Here is an 18,595-nt window from a genome sequence, read left to right as displayed (position 1 = left end):
TTCCCCACAAGTCCTGGGGTGCCAAGCCAGAAAGCCTCTGTGCACGCACACACCTCCAGCCACAGCCTGGCTATACCCCACCTCCTTTCAGGGAGGAGACTGGAAATAAAGCCCTATGAGGAGAGACTGAAAGAACTGGGCATGTTTAGCCTTGAGAAGAGAAGACTGAGGGGAGATTTGATAGCACTCTGCAAGTACATGAAAGGTTGTCACACAGAGGAGGGCCGGGATCTCTTCTTAATCTTTCCACAGAGTGCAGGACACAAACAATGGGCTCAAGTTACAGGAAGCCAGATTTCAAATGAACATCAGGAAAAACTTGCTAACCGTTAGAGCAGTATGACAATGGAACCAATGACCTAGGGAGGTGGTGGGCTCTCCAACACTGGAGGCTTTCAAGAGACAGCTGGACAGCCACCACTTGGGTAAGCTTTAAATTGGATTTCTGCATTGAGCAGGGGGTTGCACTTGATGGCCTGATAGGCCCCTTCCAACTCTACTATTCTATGATTCTATCATTTCTTCTTCACCTGCAAACAAATACATGGATTTTTTTTTTACAAAGCATCATAATGTCCTCCAGATAACCCCGCAAAGGCTGCCCAGATTTTATGCCCCTCTCGACGTCCTTTTTATTGCACGTTCATGATGAATTGTGCTTAAGTTGCTATTGGGGCAGTCATATCCCAACTGCTTTAAACGCTGTTTGCACCTGCAAATGTTTTGGGGTGGGTATACTGCTTCATTTCCAGTCAGTGCACATCCTGTAACTTCCTGCTGAAATCCCATAATTTTTCATACCACAGATTTATTTATTTATTAAATTTATCAGTCGCCCATCTGGCTGGTTATCCAGCCACTCTGGGCGATGTACAACATAAAAACATACAAATACATTAAAACATTAAAAATTCAACAACAATAATAAAACCTAACCCACCCCAAAAGCCTGCCTGAAGAGCCAGGTCTTCAAGGCCTGGCGGAAGCTCATCATAGAGGGGGCATGGTGGAGATCATTTGTGGGAGGGAATTCCACAAAGTGGGGGCCACAGTTGAAAAAGCCCTCTCCCAAATTCTCACCAGTCTAGCTGTTTTAACTGGTGGGATAGAGAGAAGGCCTTTTGAGGCTGAACTTGTTGAGCGGCATCCCTGACGATGTTGGAGGCGCTCCTTCAGATAGTCTGGGCCGAAACTGTATAGGGTTTTAAAGGTCAGAACCAACACCTTGAATTGGGCCCGGAAAACAACCGGTAACCAGTGCAACTCCTTCAGCACTGGAGTGATGTGATCTCGCCGGTGGCTGCCTTTAATCAGGCGAGCCGCCACATTCTGTACCAGTTGCAGCTTCCAGACCGTTTTCAAAGGTTTTGTTTGCCCTGCTTTTGTTGCATTATAGACAGCAATAATCTGGTAGCATCACAGAACAACTAATACAGCAGAATAAATCCACCACTAATGTACAATTATTGTGACTAAAATATGTTGCAGAATATACCCACAATAAAACACCAGTGTAGAAGGGCCCTTCTTGTTGCTTGAGGAAAGAAGTTCAAATTAAATAGTTGGTGAAATTGGTTTAATTCAATTGGTTATGTTCATCTACAGCATTTTTTCAATAGTTGTGCATTCTCTGTCCCTGTTTCTAAATATACAGAAGATACTAGTTGTGAGATGTGAACAAAGGTTACAGTTTTGATGGTACCTCTTGTAAAAAGACCACATTTAACTTTCTCTAACTGGAACGAGAGAATAGAAAACAATGGCGAAGGTGCACTTATATGCCGAAGAATAAATGGGAGTACACTTAGGACTGGGCATGCAAGTTAAATCAGCAGATATTGCTTAGCTGCTGGTTATTGTGCATTAAAGACACAATTGTGGTTTTATGACTGGCCAATGAATGCTATTGATTCAAGAGCTAACAACATAATTATAGCAATTCATATTTATGCCTGTTTTTAATGCTCATAATTACCAGGCAATAATAATAATAATAATAATAAAATTTTTATTTCTGAGTCGCCTATCTGGCCGAATCAGCGACCACTCTAGGCGACGTACAATTTCATCAATAAATACAATAAAACCACAAGAATCATAATAATAATTAATAATATCAGTATTAAAACTAAACCACCCCAGAGGTCCCGTAGGCCTGCCTGAACAGCCTGAACAGGGAAGGGGCATGGCGAAGATCGAAAGGAAGGGAGTTCCAGAGGGTGGGGGCCACAGTTGAAAATGCCCTCTCTCTGGTCCGCACCAGCCTCACTGTCCTAACTGGTGGGACCGAGAGAAGGTCTTGTGCGGCTGATCTCGTCAGGCGGCATAATTGGTGATGCTGGAGGCGCTCCTTCAGATAAACTGGGCCGAAACCGTATAGGGCTTTAAAGGTCAATACCAACACCTTGAATTGGGCCCGGTAAACAACTGGTAGCCAGTGTAGATCTATCAACACCGGAGTGATATGATCACGGCGGCGGCTGTTCTTAATCAAACGTGCCGCCGCATTCTGTATCAGTTGCAATTTCCGGACCGTTTTCAAGGGTAACCCCACATAGAGCGCATTACAGTAGTCTAGGCGAGAGAAGACCAGGGCCTGTATTACCCCTGGGAGCAGATGGGCAGGCAGGTAGGGTTGCAACCTCCTAATCAGATGTAATTGATACCAAGCTGCCTGGCTCACTGCCGAGACCTGAGCCTCCATGGACAGCTGGGAGTCAAGAATGACCCCGAGGCTGCAGACCTGGTCTTTTAGGGTCAATCTTACCCCATTGAACACCAGGTCTATATCCCCCAGCCTGCCCCTGTCTCCTACAAGCAACACCTAGGTCTTGTCGGGATTTAGTTTCAGCCTATTCCTTCCCATCCATCCACTTACGGATTCCAGGCACTTGGAGATAGTATCCACAGCCAACTCTGGTGAGGACTTAAACGAGAGATAGAGCTGGGTGTCATCCGCATATTGGTGGCACCGCAGCCCAAATCTCCTGATGATGGCCCCCAGCGGCTTTACATAGATGTTGAATAACATGGGGGAGAGGATAGAACCCTGTGGCACTCCACAATTGAGAGGCCAAGGGTCTGAAACCTCCTCCCCCAATGCCACCCGTTGATGCCTGTCTGAGAGATAGGAACGGAGCCACCGTAAAACAGTGCCCCCTATTCCTAATCCCTCCAGGCATTCTAAAAGGATATCGTGGTCAACTGTATCAAAAGCCGCTGAGAGATCCAGGAGGACGAGGAAGGTGAATTCTCCCCTATCCAGCGCCCTCCTCATATCATCCACCAGAGCGACCAAGGCTGTTTCAGTTCCATGTCCAGTCCTGAAGCCCAATTGGAATGGATCCAGATAATCTGTTTCCTCCAAGTGTGTCTGTGACTGTTTGGCCACCACTCGCTCAATCACCTTGCCCAGAAATGGTAAATTAGAGACTGGGCGGAAGTTATTTAACTCTTGGGGATCCAAGGAGGACTTTTTTAAGATGGGCTTTATAACTGCCTCCTTGAGGGCTAATGATAGTGCACCCTCTTCCAAGGATGCATTTACTATAGCCTTGATCCCTTCACCCAGTCTCTCTCAATAGTGACATGATGGATATTGAATGGCACTGACCCAGAACTGCTTTCAGTGCCCCATGGCATCACATTGAAAACTGTGATCTGGAATGCCTTTCAGCTAACATTTTCTAGCTGCACATATCCAGCATGTGTTAGGAAGCAGAAAATCTTTCTGGGTTCCTATTAAAGTGGCCATTTCTCTCTGAAATAAATACAAAATTATACAGACTTGAAGAAACAACAACAACAATAATATATAAATTACTTAATGGAAAATACCTCTAAGCGACTTACAGTCAAAACATACACAATGTCACAGATATTTTTTTAAAATACATAACTATTATTACAATACCAACAAACTCCCAGTTTAAGCAAAACTCTAACGCACACACAGATTCTTCACTAAGGAAATAACAACCCCAATAAACTATAGTAAGCCACAGACTGAGCAAATATGTTAAACACGTTTTTAAACACCAGCAAGCCATAATAATTCAAAAGAGATTGGCTTGCTGCAAGCCTGCCCCGTGCACTGGTCCTCTCCATGGCAACATAGCAATAGAACGATGGTTTTCGAACCGTTTGGGAAACCATAGGGTTCCTTCTTGGAAGTTTACCAGAGGTTACACAATGAGAAAATCAGCAATGGCAGACAAGTTTCCCAGAAAAGCAGCTTGCCTCACACTGCTTATCTTTCCCTGTAACATGGACTTGGGGATCTGCCTTATTGTACATCAGACTACTTGTCTGTCTAGCTCTCTGCTGTATACGCTGACTGGTAAGCAGAAGTCTTTCATATCACCTGCTTTCTGAGCTTTTTAGCTGGAGATGCCAGGGGTTGATTCTGAGACTCCTGCATGCAAAGCATGTGCTCTACCCCTGAGTTGAAATCTCTCCCACATAAAGATGCAGGTTCTGGCTGTGTTTTGGGGTGCACTCTCAGTTCCTCTGAGATGAGGCACGGGGGAGAAATTTGACACAGTTCACATTGAAAGGCGAAGCTCCCTAATTCACATTCTCCAAAGGAATACAGGAATTGAAACACAGCCATCCTTCAATATTTACACTTCTCCAGATACAGTTCTCCAGCCAAGTAATATGTACAGAAAGGCAGATACTAGGTAACATTTGCCACAAAATGAATATAATAGTAAAAATAACATTCAAAGATGCATTATATTAGGAGCTGGCGATTTTAATGCTAGTTTGGGACAATCTGATTCATCTCTTTACGCCAAATTTCATCTAGTCTCCCCCCCAACAGCAAACAACCAAAATATACCTCTTAGACTTTCAAAGGATAAACGAGCTAACTTCGCGGGCCTCTGTTTAATGAATTTGACTATCAAACTAAATCTTATCCTGTTAAATGGCCATGCCAGTGGCGACAAAGAAGGCGAACTTACTTACCTTGCCGCTCAGGGCTCATCAACGATTGATCTGACCTTTATATCTGAGGAATTATATCAATCGGTTGAAAATTATCATATATCTAATCACCCGGAAAGCGATCATTCGCCCGTATCATTGATATTTAATAGTGGCAAGGAGCCTATTCATTTAGATCAATATACCTTTGCGGATGAAGAAATAAATGTACGACAAGCTAAGATCAAATGGGTTCCAAGAATAGAAAAGGCAATCATAGATTGCCTAAACTCCCCGGAAATCCAATCTATTAAAGATCAACTACTCTTTCCCTCTTACCAAAATGATCCGTTTTGCCAACTCCAAAAATTAATAGTCGTTCTGCAAACTGCTATTTATAAAAATACCAAAGTTAAACCTCATATGGGTTACCATAAATCAAAATCTTGGTTTGACCACGAATGTAGAGAGCTCCGTAAGGAATTACTGGACTCCTATTATAGCTATGTGGAGAATAAATCCTTGTCTTACTTGCAAACTTATTGTGAGACTAAAAAGAGATACAAAAACATGATAAGGGGAAAAAAAGCCCAAGAAATCACTGAGACCTGGCAACAATTGCTAAATGCTGCCAAATTGAAGAACTCAAATCTTTTTTGGTCTTTAATTTCCCGTCATTGGCCTAGGTCCAACCCTAAAATAAATTGTGTGATCCCTTCAACATGCTGGGAAAATTATTTTTCTAAAATGTATCAAGCAAACAATGTTATGACCCCTGAAATTCAATTTTCAACAAATGATGTCCCTTCTTGGCCACCTGTATCTTATGATGAAATTCTAGAGCTTATCTCCCGATTAAAATCTAACAAAGCTCCAGGTCCTGATAATTTGCCTTCGGAAATTTTCAAAGCTAACGCCAAATGGTGGACTCCCATTCTTGCTGCCCTCTTCACCTACATTGATTCTTCAATGAACATTCCATTAGATTGGGGTAAGGCAATTGTTATACCAATCTTTAAGAAAGGCTCTCAAATTAATCCGGCTGACTATAGGCCAATAAGTCTACTTAATATTATAAGTAAATTATACTCAGCCCACCTTTATTCCAAATTGATCTCATGGTTGGAGCTAAATGATATTCTTGCGCTCCAAACGTTCCATACTAGATGAAGTGCTTATATTACAACACTTAGCCGAGAAATATGCTAACAAAAAAGGTGGTGCCTTATATACGGCGTTTATAGACCTGAAAGCGGCCTTTGATTCGGTTGACAGAGCCAGATTATGGAACAAACTAAACAAACTAGAAATTGATAAGCGCTTGCTTATATTAATACAAGGATTACATCAAAATACCTCTTTACAAGTTAGATGTAACAACAAGGGACTCTTGACCAATTCAATTCCGACATTTAAGGGTGTAAAACAGGGCTGCATACTTGCTCCCCTCTTGTTTAATATCTATATTAACGACGTTATTACAACTATGGCTATCACATCCTCTCACTCTCCTATATTAGCAGGCAAACCTATAAACATCCTTCTCTATGCAGACGACATAATATTAATCTCAAAAACCCCGATAGGCCTGAAGCGCTTACTCTCCAAAATAGCCTCGTATTGTTCTTCTGAACTACTGAATATTAACTATCAAAAGACGAAAGTAATGATCTTTAATAAAACAAGATCCAAACATCGCTGGATATTCCAAGGCCACGAGATTGAACAAGTGAGCTCCTTCAAATATCTAGGAATTACCTTCCAAACATCTGGAAGCTATTGACAACATACTAAATTGGCTGTTCTTAATGCTAATAAGACAACGAAAGCATTGATAACTTTTTTTTATGCTAAAGGCAGACAGGCTATTCTTCCCGCGCTAAAACTTTTTAATGCTAAAGTCCTACCTCAATTAACCTTTGGGTCGCAATTGAGTAAAAATGACAACCTATCCGAACTAGAAACGGTCCAGAATGGATTTCTGAGATCGATTATGGCAGTTCCCCCCTGCGTTCCCAATTGTGTTTTAAGGTTGGAGCTGGGCGTACAGTCTGTAGAATCCAAGATTTGGATGTACAGAATTAGCGCATGGCTAAAACTAATACTGGATCCGACAGGCCTAACTCCCTTTATCCTACAGGATAATCATAAATCAATCTGGGCCAATGCTATCCAAAACAAAGTTCAAACAATAGGCTTCTCCTTACCAACAATTTTAGCCATGGGATTTGATGCTGCCCGCTGCAATATTAGTCAACGTCTGAGAGATATAGACGTACAACACCAACAAATGCTTATAAAAAATCAATGCTGTAATTTAAGCTTCTTAAGACCATTGCCGTACATATCCAATTTTATAATTCCTAAATTTCGTAGGGCATTCACACTGATGAGGCTAAATGTTCTTCCCTCAGTGGTGCTTGAAGGAAGATACAATAAAATCCCATATAAAGATCGTCTATGTCAGTGCGGAATCGGGGAAATTGAGACTAACATTCATGTCCTATTTCGTTGCCCGAATTATCATTCTTTCAGATCCCACTTAATACTCCCTATTCTAGTCCCCTATCTTCACCAATCGGAATCTTTCTGGATGGACCACTTATTATCTGATCACCATCCAGAGATAACTTCAGCAGTCGCCAAATTCAGCTTGATAGTTATAAATTTTAAGAAAAATAAGCAGAAAGAGTCTTTATAAACTTTACCTGAATCTCGAAGTGAAGCAAATTTTTGCCACTAATTTTATTATCTGTTTAATTCGTTTTTATATGAAATTTATATATGGTAGCTATGTGGTTTTAAATATCTAATATTTATATTGACGTTCTTTTGAACTTAATTATAATTATAACTCCAAGTTTATTTTATCTTTGATCATGATATATTCTTATTATGATGTTTGTAGTTTTAAATTTACTTAATCTTATCCATTCCCATGTAATTTAAAATGTGTTTATTTATGGTTGGTCTTGTGACCGTAATAAAGTATCCTGACATTATATTAGGAAAATTGCTATGCAAAAATGTGTATATTAGGCAAAACTGCATACACAAATGTGTATATTAGGGAACATTCACACTAAAATGCTGATGAATTTTCATGAGGCCTTTATTTTTTTTTAACAAACTGATGTAAAAAATGTGGAGAACAGAACTTAAGTCTGGAATATTGAGAAACAGAGAGAAACTGAAATTGCAAATTCACCCATCCCTAGGTGATGGTGAGGTCCATCAGGTTCTGGAATCTTCTGTAATGTGTAGGAGCTCATCGCTGATGCTCAGGGGTACCTTCGCAGAACATTCAGTCTGAAAATGTTCCATGAAGGTCAAAAGCTTGGGAAAAAATCCACTATGATAGAAAATGTGAAATGATATGCAGGGCTGGTGAACAGAGAAGCTTATATTTTCTCAATGTACAGTCTATGTCACAAACACAGGATGTTGGCCTTCAGACAGAGACAAGAAAACATGAGGGCCACTTTGATGAAAACAAACAACCCCCCTTCCCAAATATATATTGTATTGCATTTAGGATGGAACTCCATGTCACATCTTTGTAAAAGGCTTTGTTCTTCAGGATCAATAGTTGGGGGGGACTTTATTATGCATTTAAAAGCAAAACAAAATGAAACAAAATAAAACATGTATTTTGGGTTGCTGGTCTAAGAAATCAATGAAAAGCAACCAGGTGGCTAAATGGCTGCCATATGAGTCACTTCTGGAATTCATTAGCTTTTTCCATCGCATGAGCATCTAGCCTTTTGTAATCAATCTGTTCAGCAATAGTGAGGGAGTTGCCATTATGCTGCTATAACTATTTCTGCTACAAGCATTAAATGCTAGAGTTATTGATGGGATTTCAGCTTATTCCCGTCATCCCAAGCCCAGAAGGGCATATGAAGGAGATAATGCCAACTGCTGGCTTGCCAGGCAAATATGTAACTAGCAACGTGATCCCAAATAACTTTCATTTTGGAGATTATCACAAATATCAGAATGCACTGTCGAAAGAGGTACCTTCCTGCCAATACCTTGGCCTGAAACTGTTCCTCATTTTTATTTCTCTCCCCTCAACTCTGTGGATTGTTTTGGCAATGACATTTTTGTGTTAAGAGATGTTGGTATTCTGTGAGCTATTGGGTCTTTAAAGAGGAATTGACTGCTTCTCTTTGAGTGATCATTAAGGCAGGAGGTGTGGTTTCTACACATAATTGACAGCTGTCAATTGTCGAGGTTTGTTTAACTTGTCACCAATATCAATCGGATATTTGGATGATCTAACAGATTTTATTTTCATTGCTAATTCTGTTTCTGTTGCGTGATGCACCTACTGACTGGGAGGATGGGAAAATTAGAAAACCTCAGTTAGAATGCTTCTAAAAGCCTCAGAATAGTGGTTATGTTTGGGCATTTTTAGGAGCAGCTCAACAGGAAACAGAATCAAGTTTGTCTCTTTCCATGTATGTGTGATCTCCAGGCTCCCAGTTTCTCTGCCACCAAAAAGTTGGCACAGAAGAGAAAGTGACCATAGCTTAGTGGACTAGTAAAGCACATGCTTTACATACAAAAGGTCACAGGTTTAAACCCTGGCATCTCCAGTTAAAAGGCTCAGATAGCAGGTGATATGAAAGAACTTGGCCTGAAACTGACAGTCAGAGTTGACAATCCTGAGCTAGATAGACAATTAGCCTGACCTGCTATAAAGCAGCTTCATGTGTTCCTAAGCAATTTGTTTTACATGGTCACCAAATTTGAAAATATGAAACAGGGAGAACTATTGCTACTGCCATTGCAACGCTGCCTGCTCCAGCTGGTCCCAACCAAAGTAGTGGGAGAAGCGGTCCTTGTTGCTGCTGTGGTTGCAACTTTCCCATCAGAATCAAATGTTACTGTTTGTGCATGCACACTAAATGACCAACCAAACACATCTAAGACAGAAGAGCTCTAAGGAATCAAAACAGCAGTGGCTCAAAAATCAGAAGTGGAAGGAACATGATTATGAAAGTTGGTTGTTCTCTTTTCAGTATGTGAGTTGCCTTTGGATCAATATTTTACTGATTTTATATAGATTGGGTCTTCGTTCAGTTTGCAACACTGAACACTTTTGGACATCATGGGAAATTCTGGCCTGCCTGTCCCAGTACAGGGACCTATGGGACAGCTCTTACAAAGTATGGCTGCACTAAACATAAAGAAAAAAAAGACTGCATTTCACACCAATTCTTCTCATCCCTGCATCTCCCTTATTAATTTGTTTGAAGATTGATACCCCATGTTTGGATCCAATGATCTCCCTTTCTTCTTCTCCTGTCCCCCCCCCCGCCAAAACCTGGATTGTATGCATAAGTAATGAATGACTGAGTTAAATTGCATGGGGGTAATTTAGCCAGCTGTCAGCCACACACCATTCTTCTCTAGTAGGACTAGCCAGAACCCAGTAAAGGGTTACTGATCAGCATTCAAATGCCAGTTGTTTAGTAATGTTTAGAATAAGCCTGTTCTGTGTATGAAATGGGTGGTAAAGCTAGGAGTGAACCATATGGGGAAAACAAAACAAAACAATGTGCTCAGGATTCAAAGGGAACAAGTTGTCCCAGGAACACACGTATGGATGCTGATTGCTCTGATCTCATCACACAATCCAAAACATGAGTGCCAGCAATGTGGTGTGCTCCAAGTAACATAATACAAACACCAGCATTTGGGGACACTGCTGGTGAAAGACGATTCAAGTGGCTCATGCAAACTGTAGTAATATTTCAACCTTAGATATTCCATTGGTTTCAAAGAGTGTGGACTGCATCATAATGGTCCAATTTGCTTGCTTACTTACTTAAAAATTATATGAACAAGCAGTGTGCTGGTGAACACACACTGCTCAAACATTTCCGGACTGTCCTCTCCTGCTCCTGCTGTGCCGTAGGCTAAACAAACAAGACTCTGACTTGTCATGTCATCTGAACCTGGGCCCATGGTTTGTTAGTCCCAAACAAACGATGACCAGTAACCTTGGTTACTGTTTGTGGTTTGTTTGGAGAAAACAAACGACTAGCCTGGGTTTGGACACTACAACAAGCCAGAGCTTGGCTTGTTTTGTCTGTAGCGTGGCAGCAGCTGAAGCAGGAGAGGGGCACTGCAGGGATTTTTGAACGGTACTTTGTTCATTCACATTAAACCATTGTTTGTTATAAATGTTGGTTTAATGTGATGTGTGAACCAGGACTCTCTTGTATACTAACAGCACTAAGCTATGCAGAAGTAAACACCATTAAGTTCAATTGGACTTTCTCCCAGGTCAGGGTGTCCAGGATTGCAGCCTTAGGGTGTATAACGTTGGATGAGTATGATTTGATACAATCGTGAAATTTAAAGACTAGTAGGAGTAGTTTGCAGCTCAGTTTCTTTGCCTTTCTAGAAAGTCTAGTTATCTCTCTTTGTAATCCCCAAACCACTCTGTAGTAATTACGTGGCCCCTGTGACAAGAGAAATGCCTTTCTTTGCAGAATGGTATGCCATTTTGAAATACTAAATCACCACAATATTTCTGTAACTTGAGAAATACATAATGGGATTCAGCATCCTATGCTTCCTAGTCTTTTATCTGTGATTTGTGTGTTTGGTCACTTCAGAGTCCTTGCTGGAACATCAAAGGATGGCTTTTGAAGTCTCCAAAGGTATGAGCCAACAGCTAATATGATTTTTTCTCCCACCTCCAGGGGATTTGAATAGACCGTCATGGTAGAATCATTCCTTTTAGCATTCTAATAACCAATCCCTCAAGAAAGATTACTGCATCAGAAGACAGCAGTCACTATCAAAAAGGCCTTATTAGCTTTCTGTACAACACATGGAAAACAGAAGTTCAAGGGAGCCCTGTCTGGAGAGATTTTGACACAGGCATGCCGAATAAGTGAACTGCAGGTTTTGAAACACAATGTCTGTGCCTCTACCTGCCTGGAATTGTCTCTGAGTTAGTAGCAAGTTATCTCAGTGAATGTGACTGTCAAGAAGAGTAAGGGCATGTGCAGGGTGAATGTATTTTTAGAAACTTCCTTTGGTTTCAGTGGCATATACTTCCATGTAAATGCACATGGGATTGCAGTTTTTATATATTTCAGATTTGGTCCTCTAAGAGATCATTAAGGATAGGCATTTATGTGTCATACAAACAGGGTTGCCAGGTTCAGGACCATTGTAATGGGAAAAACCACAAGGCGGAATTCTCCCTTTCCCCTGCACAACTTTTAAAGATATAGAAGACCTCTTGGTTGCCAGGCCCAGCCTGCAAGAGGTCTTCTGTATCTTTAAAAGTTGTGCAGGGGGAAGGGAGAATTCCACCTTGTGGTTTTTCCCATTACAGTGTTGCAAGAACACCTGCACTTGGCTGACTTTCTCTTCTAAAGATACAGGATCAATCTCAGACCCTGAACCTGGCAACCCTACATAAAACCCTCTCTTGTAATTAATGCTATATAAGAAAACCAAAGAAGCAACAAGGCCTTGATTGATTTTCTTATGATTGATACTCATTAGTATCAGTTGAATTAGCCCAGTCTTGCCATTTTGGCATGCTGTGACCAAGGTGGGCCTGCCTATCCCATAGCTGCCCTGGGCTCCTACTGGGAGAAAGGGCGGGATAAAAATTTAATTAATAGCAGCAGCAGCAGCAACAATACCTATGCTGTTACTTCTTTAGCAGTGACTGCTAGAGGCCCACATAGGTTTCTACACATCAGGGGAAATATGGTCATCTAAATGTACCCATTGGTTAAATGTTTCACTACAATGGGCTAGGAATAGGAGATAATTTTGTTTCAGTTCGTATTTCAAGCTGAATTGATTAAATTTGCAATTACTGAAACAATATGAGAACTGAAACACAGCCATCCTTTGAAATTCACACTTACTCAAATGTTGTGATGCAGTTTGCTAAACATTGTTTACAAAAATGTATATATTAGGGGAAAGTCTGCATAAAATGAATATATGAGTGAAAATAACATGCAAAATGCATTATATGATGAGAAATGGCTTGCAAAATTGTGTAGATTAGTCAAAATTCCCTAGAAAGGTGTGTTTATTGGAGAAATTAGCACCAAAATGCTGGAGAATTTTCATGAGGGTTTTTTTAAAAAAATTGCAAATTGCTGCAGAAATGTGGAGAACTGAATTTAAGATTAGAAAAACCTGAGAGAATGGGTGCTTCCAGATTTGGGGGTGGGGGAGGGAACTTAATTTGCTGGCATTTGAATGCCAATGATGTTGTGTGCATACTGCAAAAATCTTACAGCCATGAGGATCTGACAATAAACACACATCTGGAAGCACCCAAGGTTATCGGCCAGATTTTGTAATGCTTCTCAGATTTACATATTTAATGCTGGTTAGTTAAGTTTTCGCATTTAGATCTTTAGGGCTGTGATCTCCTTGCCATTTAATTGGAAATAAATTCTACTAAAATCAGTGGGTCTTAGTTCTAGTTAAATGAATTTTAGCATCAGTGTGTTAGGTGTTTCTAAAATGCATTCTCGGACAAAAATCTAAAAGAATATTCAAAAGTTCTAATTAAAGATGGACATGCTTTGCAAAGTGATTTGATGTCCTCTGAAGTTCCATTAAGTCTTGATATGAGCAGCCGGCATCACTGCATCTTCAGATTATGAAATGTGAATCCTTCACTTCCATGGCTCTGATCCCTCTGTGGACTCTCCTAAAGCAGCTGTGAGGTAATTGTTACATATCTGACAATCAGCTCTTTCATGGAAAGGGAAGAGCAGGCAAAGGGATTAAGGCTACATCCACATATTACATTTAAAGCAGTATACCACATTAAACAGTCATGGCTTCTCCCAAAGAATCCTACTTTGTTAAGAGTTGTTAACTCTTAACAAAGAGAGTTGTTAGGACACCCCTATTCTCACAGACACAGACACACACACACAGACACACACCCTTCCATTCATGTATACACCTAGCTGAATCAGAGGGCACATCTCTATAATCAGCTTTGGATGACCTTCCGATCATTAATTTAAACATATCATTATGGATTCACACTGGCAAACAGCAGCAGAAATAGTCTCTTACAGAGGAATCTAACTCAGGGGAAGCTGGCAGAAGGGGTGCCAGTGAAGGAGGAGCCCACAGTAAGCTCTGCAGCATCCATTTGCCATTCGGGAGCCACCGAGCCAGCAGAACATTGGCTCAGCCAGGAGGTGCATGCATGAACGGAAAAGTAAAAGCCAGCCCTCAAGAATATCCCCTACCAGCGAATGAATGCTTCCCATTGACTTCCATTATAATTGGGCCTTCTGCTGACTTCTGCCAGCACCCCTTCCACTGGGTGGGCTTCCCCAGTGGACCTCCAGCTGAGCCAACAGAGTCCCAGCTTTGCTGCAACAGAGCCAGGATGAGGGGCTTCTGCCAGTGGACCCTGGTGGAGCTGGGACCCTGCCGGCTCAGCCAGGGATCTGCCACATCCAACTCCCCTCAGCCCGGCATAAATATGAGTTGGATCGAGCCCTTAGGACAGCCTTTCCCAACCGGTGTGCCTCCAGATGTTGTTGGACCACAACTCCCATCAGCCTCAGCCATTGCTGGCTGAGGCAGATGGGAGTTGTGGTCCAACAACATCTGGAGGCACACCGGTTGGGAAAGGCTGCCTTAGGAACATATTTCCAGTAGATTAATAAATCATTAAAATGGTGAGCAACCCTAACTTTAAGCATTACCACAATGCTCACCTGTCCACCACTCTGCCTGTAGCAATGATGATCTGTATAGTCCAGCTTCAGGTTGTGGGCATACAAGTCACTTCCAAAGCAGTGAGAATGATTTTTACAGCTGCGTTTTGAAGTGACACTGCTCTCGACTAGACACACCTCCCTTTCCCACTGCTGACTTCAGGTCTTTCAACAAAGTGTGCCAATCACTGTCTCTGCCTGAGCCAACAGCAAAGCATTTCTGTTGGCCACACCTGGAGGTGCAACACATTGATCTACCATCAGTTGCAAAATCTGTCTGAAGCTGAATTTTTAAAAAATCACACTTGAGCTGATCTGAGCAAGTTTTAGAGTAAAAAGGGGTGGAGTTTGACTAGTGTTGTGTGCCCCTGTTTTCAGAAAACAGAGGTGGAGCCTCTGGAACTGGAACTGGCACAACAGTAAGTGTATCTCTCCCCTAATTCATTTTGGGGTGGATCCAGATTATGTTAGTTCCATTTAGGTTCCACTGAAATCAATGAGAGAAATTAACTTTTTACATTGAGTTCAATGGGACTCATGAGACCCATGTAACTAATTTGGTCTAGATCCAAATGATTGGAATTTGGGGGGGATGGAGTGGCATGTAGATTGATTCATACCATAAATAGCTGCCTTTTTATTCTAATCTGTCTCTAGATTTTTCCCCAGCTGTGCATAGATGACATTTCATAACAAGAAAATTTTCTGGTGGAGGAAATTATTTAGAGAGGAAGCAAATGGAAACATCATTTATGTAGGAGCTTTATATCCAGCTCTCATCTGAAGACACAGCTGTTTCAAAGAGTTCATTTATGTCATTCACAATTAATTTTTTTTCCCACCAAACGTTTGTGAATATTTCACAATTATGTACTTGGGCTGAATGAAAGGAAATTCATTATATGTGGATATCTGATATTAAAAACCTCATAGATTAATTTCATGATTTTAAACTACCTGTGGCATGTACCTGAAATCTCAAAACAATAGCTCATTAACAAATGAATGGACAATGTCCATAAATTTTCACATATTTTAAGTCCTAATTATGGATAGAAGTTTGCAATATGGGAAAAATAACATCTTTTTTTTTTAAAAAAATGAGCACATAATTCTAGTTGGCCTTAGGCTGTAGCCACACATGCACTTTAAAGGGCTTTAAAGTACAATCTATTAAGTTCAATGGTATTTATTTCCAAATAAGCATATATCAGATTAATGATCACTTAGAGATCCCCACTTCAGGTAATAAGCTCTAACACCAGAATGAGTTGTGCTTTTCCTTGATTGAAGCACAACATACCCTTCTGCCTAGGGATTTTGGATCCATCCATTGCCATTTCTCTCAGTTTCTCATTTTTCCAGTCTTAAGTTTGGTTCTCTGCATTTCCACATCAGTTGGCAATTATTTGTTTTTAAAAAAGTACTCATGAACATTCATTAGCATTTTAGTGTGAATTTTTCCTAATATATAAATGTTGATCCACCTCTGGAGACTAATGGAATCCACTGGATTCCTGAATGCCCCGGGGGAGTTCCCAGTAGATAGAGCAGGTAACCCTGTTGAAGCCCTTGTCACGCTGTAGAAAAATGCAGCACGTTGGGCTCTTGACATGGTTGCTCCTGAGTGCCCTCTCCGGCAATTGTGGAGCCCGGTTTGCACCTTGGTACACCATTGAACTAAGGGCTATGAAACAGCCTGGACGACAGCTAGAGTACAAGTGGTGAAAAATGTGCTGTGAGGCTGATTGGGCATGAAACATAACTGTGCCTACTGTGTGACAGTGAGGGTGGCAAAATGCGCCCACTTCTCTGCCACCATCACATCCTCAAGTAGCCGTCCAGTGGAGCTTTTCAGTATTGTCAGGGGACTATTGACATCAGCTCCAGGAAATTGAGTTTTAGACCCTTTGGAGGCCCACTGTGAGTTGTTTTCAAGGCACTTTGAGGGTAAAGTTGCTTGCTTCTGTAGCAATGTTGATGCCCCATCCACATCTACTATAGTACCCAATGAGGTGTCCAGTGCAACATCTGATGCAATTTCTTCGGAACGGTTTCAGTTGATGCGGCCTGATGAGGTACTTGCAATGATGTGACCAACAACGTGTCCTCTTGACCCTTGCCTTTCTTGGCTTATTAAAGCTTGCTGAGGGGGTTTGACTGAGTGGATCCAGGGTGTGATCAATGCATTGTTGCGGGAGGAAGTGGTTCCAGCTGTCCTGAAAGAGGCGGTGATCTGATCTCTCCTGAAAACCCCCATCTTGGACCCATTGGTTTGTGACAACTACCACCGGGTTGCAAATATTCCTCTTTTAGGGAAGGCAATTGAGAGGGTTGTGGTGCAGCAATTGCAAGTAGTCTTGGATGCAACAGATTATCTGGACCCATTCCAATCTGAGTTCAGGCCTGGTTATGGGACTGAATCTGCCTTGGTCATCCTGATGGATGACCTTTATCAGGAGAAGGACAGGGGGAGTGTGACAATTATTCTTACTTGATCTCTCAGCAGCTTTTGATACTATTGGCCATGGTATCCATCTGAGCTGACTTGATCAGATGGGTATCGGAGGCACTGTTTTATAGTGGTTCTGATCCTACCTACAGGGTTGTTTTCAGAGAATAGCATTGGGTGATTGTCTTTTATTCCCCTGGCAGTTGTGCTGTGGAGTGCCACAGGGCACCATCTTGTCCCCAATGCTACTTAACATTAATACGAAGTCCTTGGGAGCAGTCAACAGGAGATGTGGTGTGAGGTGTCAGCAGTACGCTAATTATAGCCAGCTCTATTTTTCTGTAACATCTGAATTGGGAGATGCCATGCAAGCCCTGGACAGGTGCATGGACTCAGTGGTGGGCTGGATGAGGGACAATATACTAAGTCTGATGGGAGTGCTGTGAGTTGGTGGTTCCCAAATTCGGATAATTGGTCAGTTGTCTGCTTTGATGGGGTCATATTCCCTCTGAAAGAGCAGGCCCCTAGTCTGGGGGTGCTCCTGAATTCATCTTTGTTGCTAGAGGCTCAGGTGACCTCCATGGCTAGGAGTGCCTTTTACCAAGTTTGGCTGGGAAGATAGCTGCAGCCATTTCTAGAATGGGATAGCCTGACCACTGTTATCCATGAACTGGTAACCTCCAGATTGGATTACTGTAATGTGCTCTATGTGGGGCTGCCCTTGAGGTTAGTCCAGAAGCTGCAGCTGGTGCAAAATGTGTCAGCATGACTGCATACTGGGGCAGGGTATCACCAACATGTCACTTCATTGCTGAAAGAATTGCCCTGGCTGCCCATTAGCTACCAGGCTAAGTTCAAGGTTTTGGTTTTGGTGTATAAATCCCTATACAGTTTGAGACCAGGATACTTGAAATATTGTCTTACCCCTTATATACCCAGTCAGTCACTGCGCTCTGCAGGTGACGGCCTCCTGCAGATACCATCTTATCAGGAGGTCCATTCTGCACAACATAGGAAACGGACCTTTAATGTGGCGGCACCTACCCTTTGGAATTCCCTCCCCTTAAATATTAGACAGGCACCATCTCTGTTTTTTTTGGCACCTACTGAAGACCTTCCTCTTTCAACAAGCCTTTTAGGTAGAGACGTCATCAGTGTGTAACTGTGTTAGAATTGCTTTTTAATATGTTTTTAAAGCTTTTTTAAAAAGATCTTTAAAAAGGTGTTTTGTTTTAATATGGTTTTAAAGATATTTTGTTTTAATATATTTTAATGTCTGTTTTAAGATGTTTTAGTGTTTTTGTTTGGTGCTCTTTTTAGGGATGGTTTGCACATTGTTTCAGAAAGTGGAAACCAGGTGGGTTTGCCTTCAAATGTGAACTGAATCTATATCCCCCATCTCTACTTCCATCTAATGCGCTAGAGGATTGGGATGTAATATTATACAAGTATACTAATGTGTACTGGA

Source organism: Rhineura floridana, chromosome 9 (genome assembly GCF_030035675.1).
Source record: "Rhineura floridana isolate rRhiFlo1 chromosome 9, rRhiFlo1.hap2, whole genome shotgun sequence".
NCBI lineage: Eukaryota > Metazoa > Chordata > Lepidosauria > Squamata > Rhineuridae > Rhineura > Rhineura floridana.
This window is presented reverse-complemented; position numbering follows the sequence as displayed.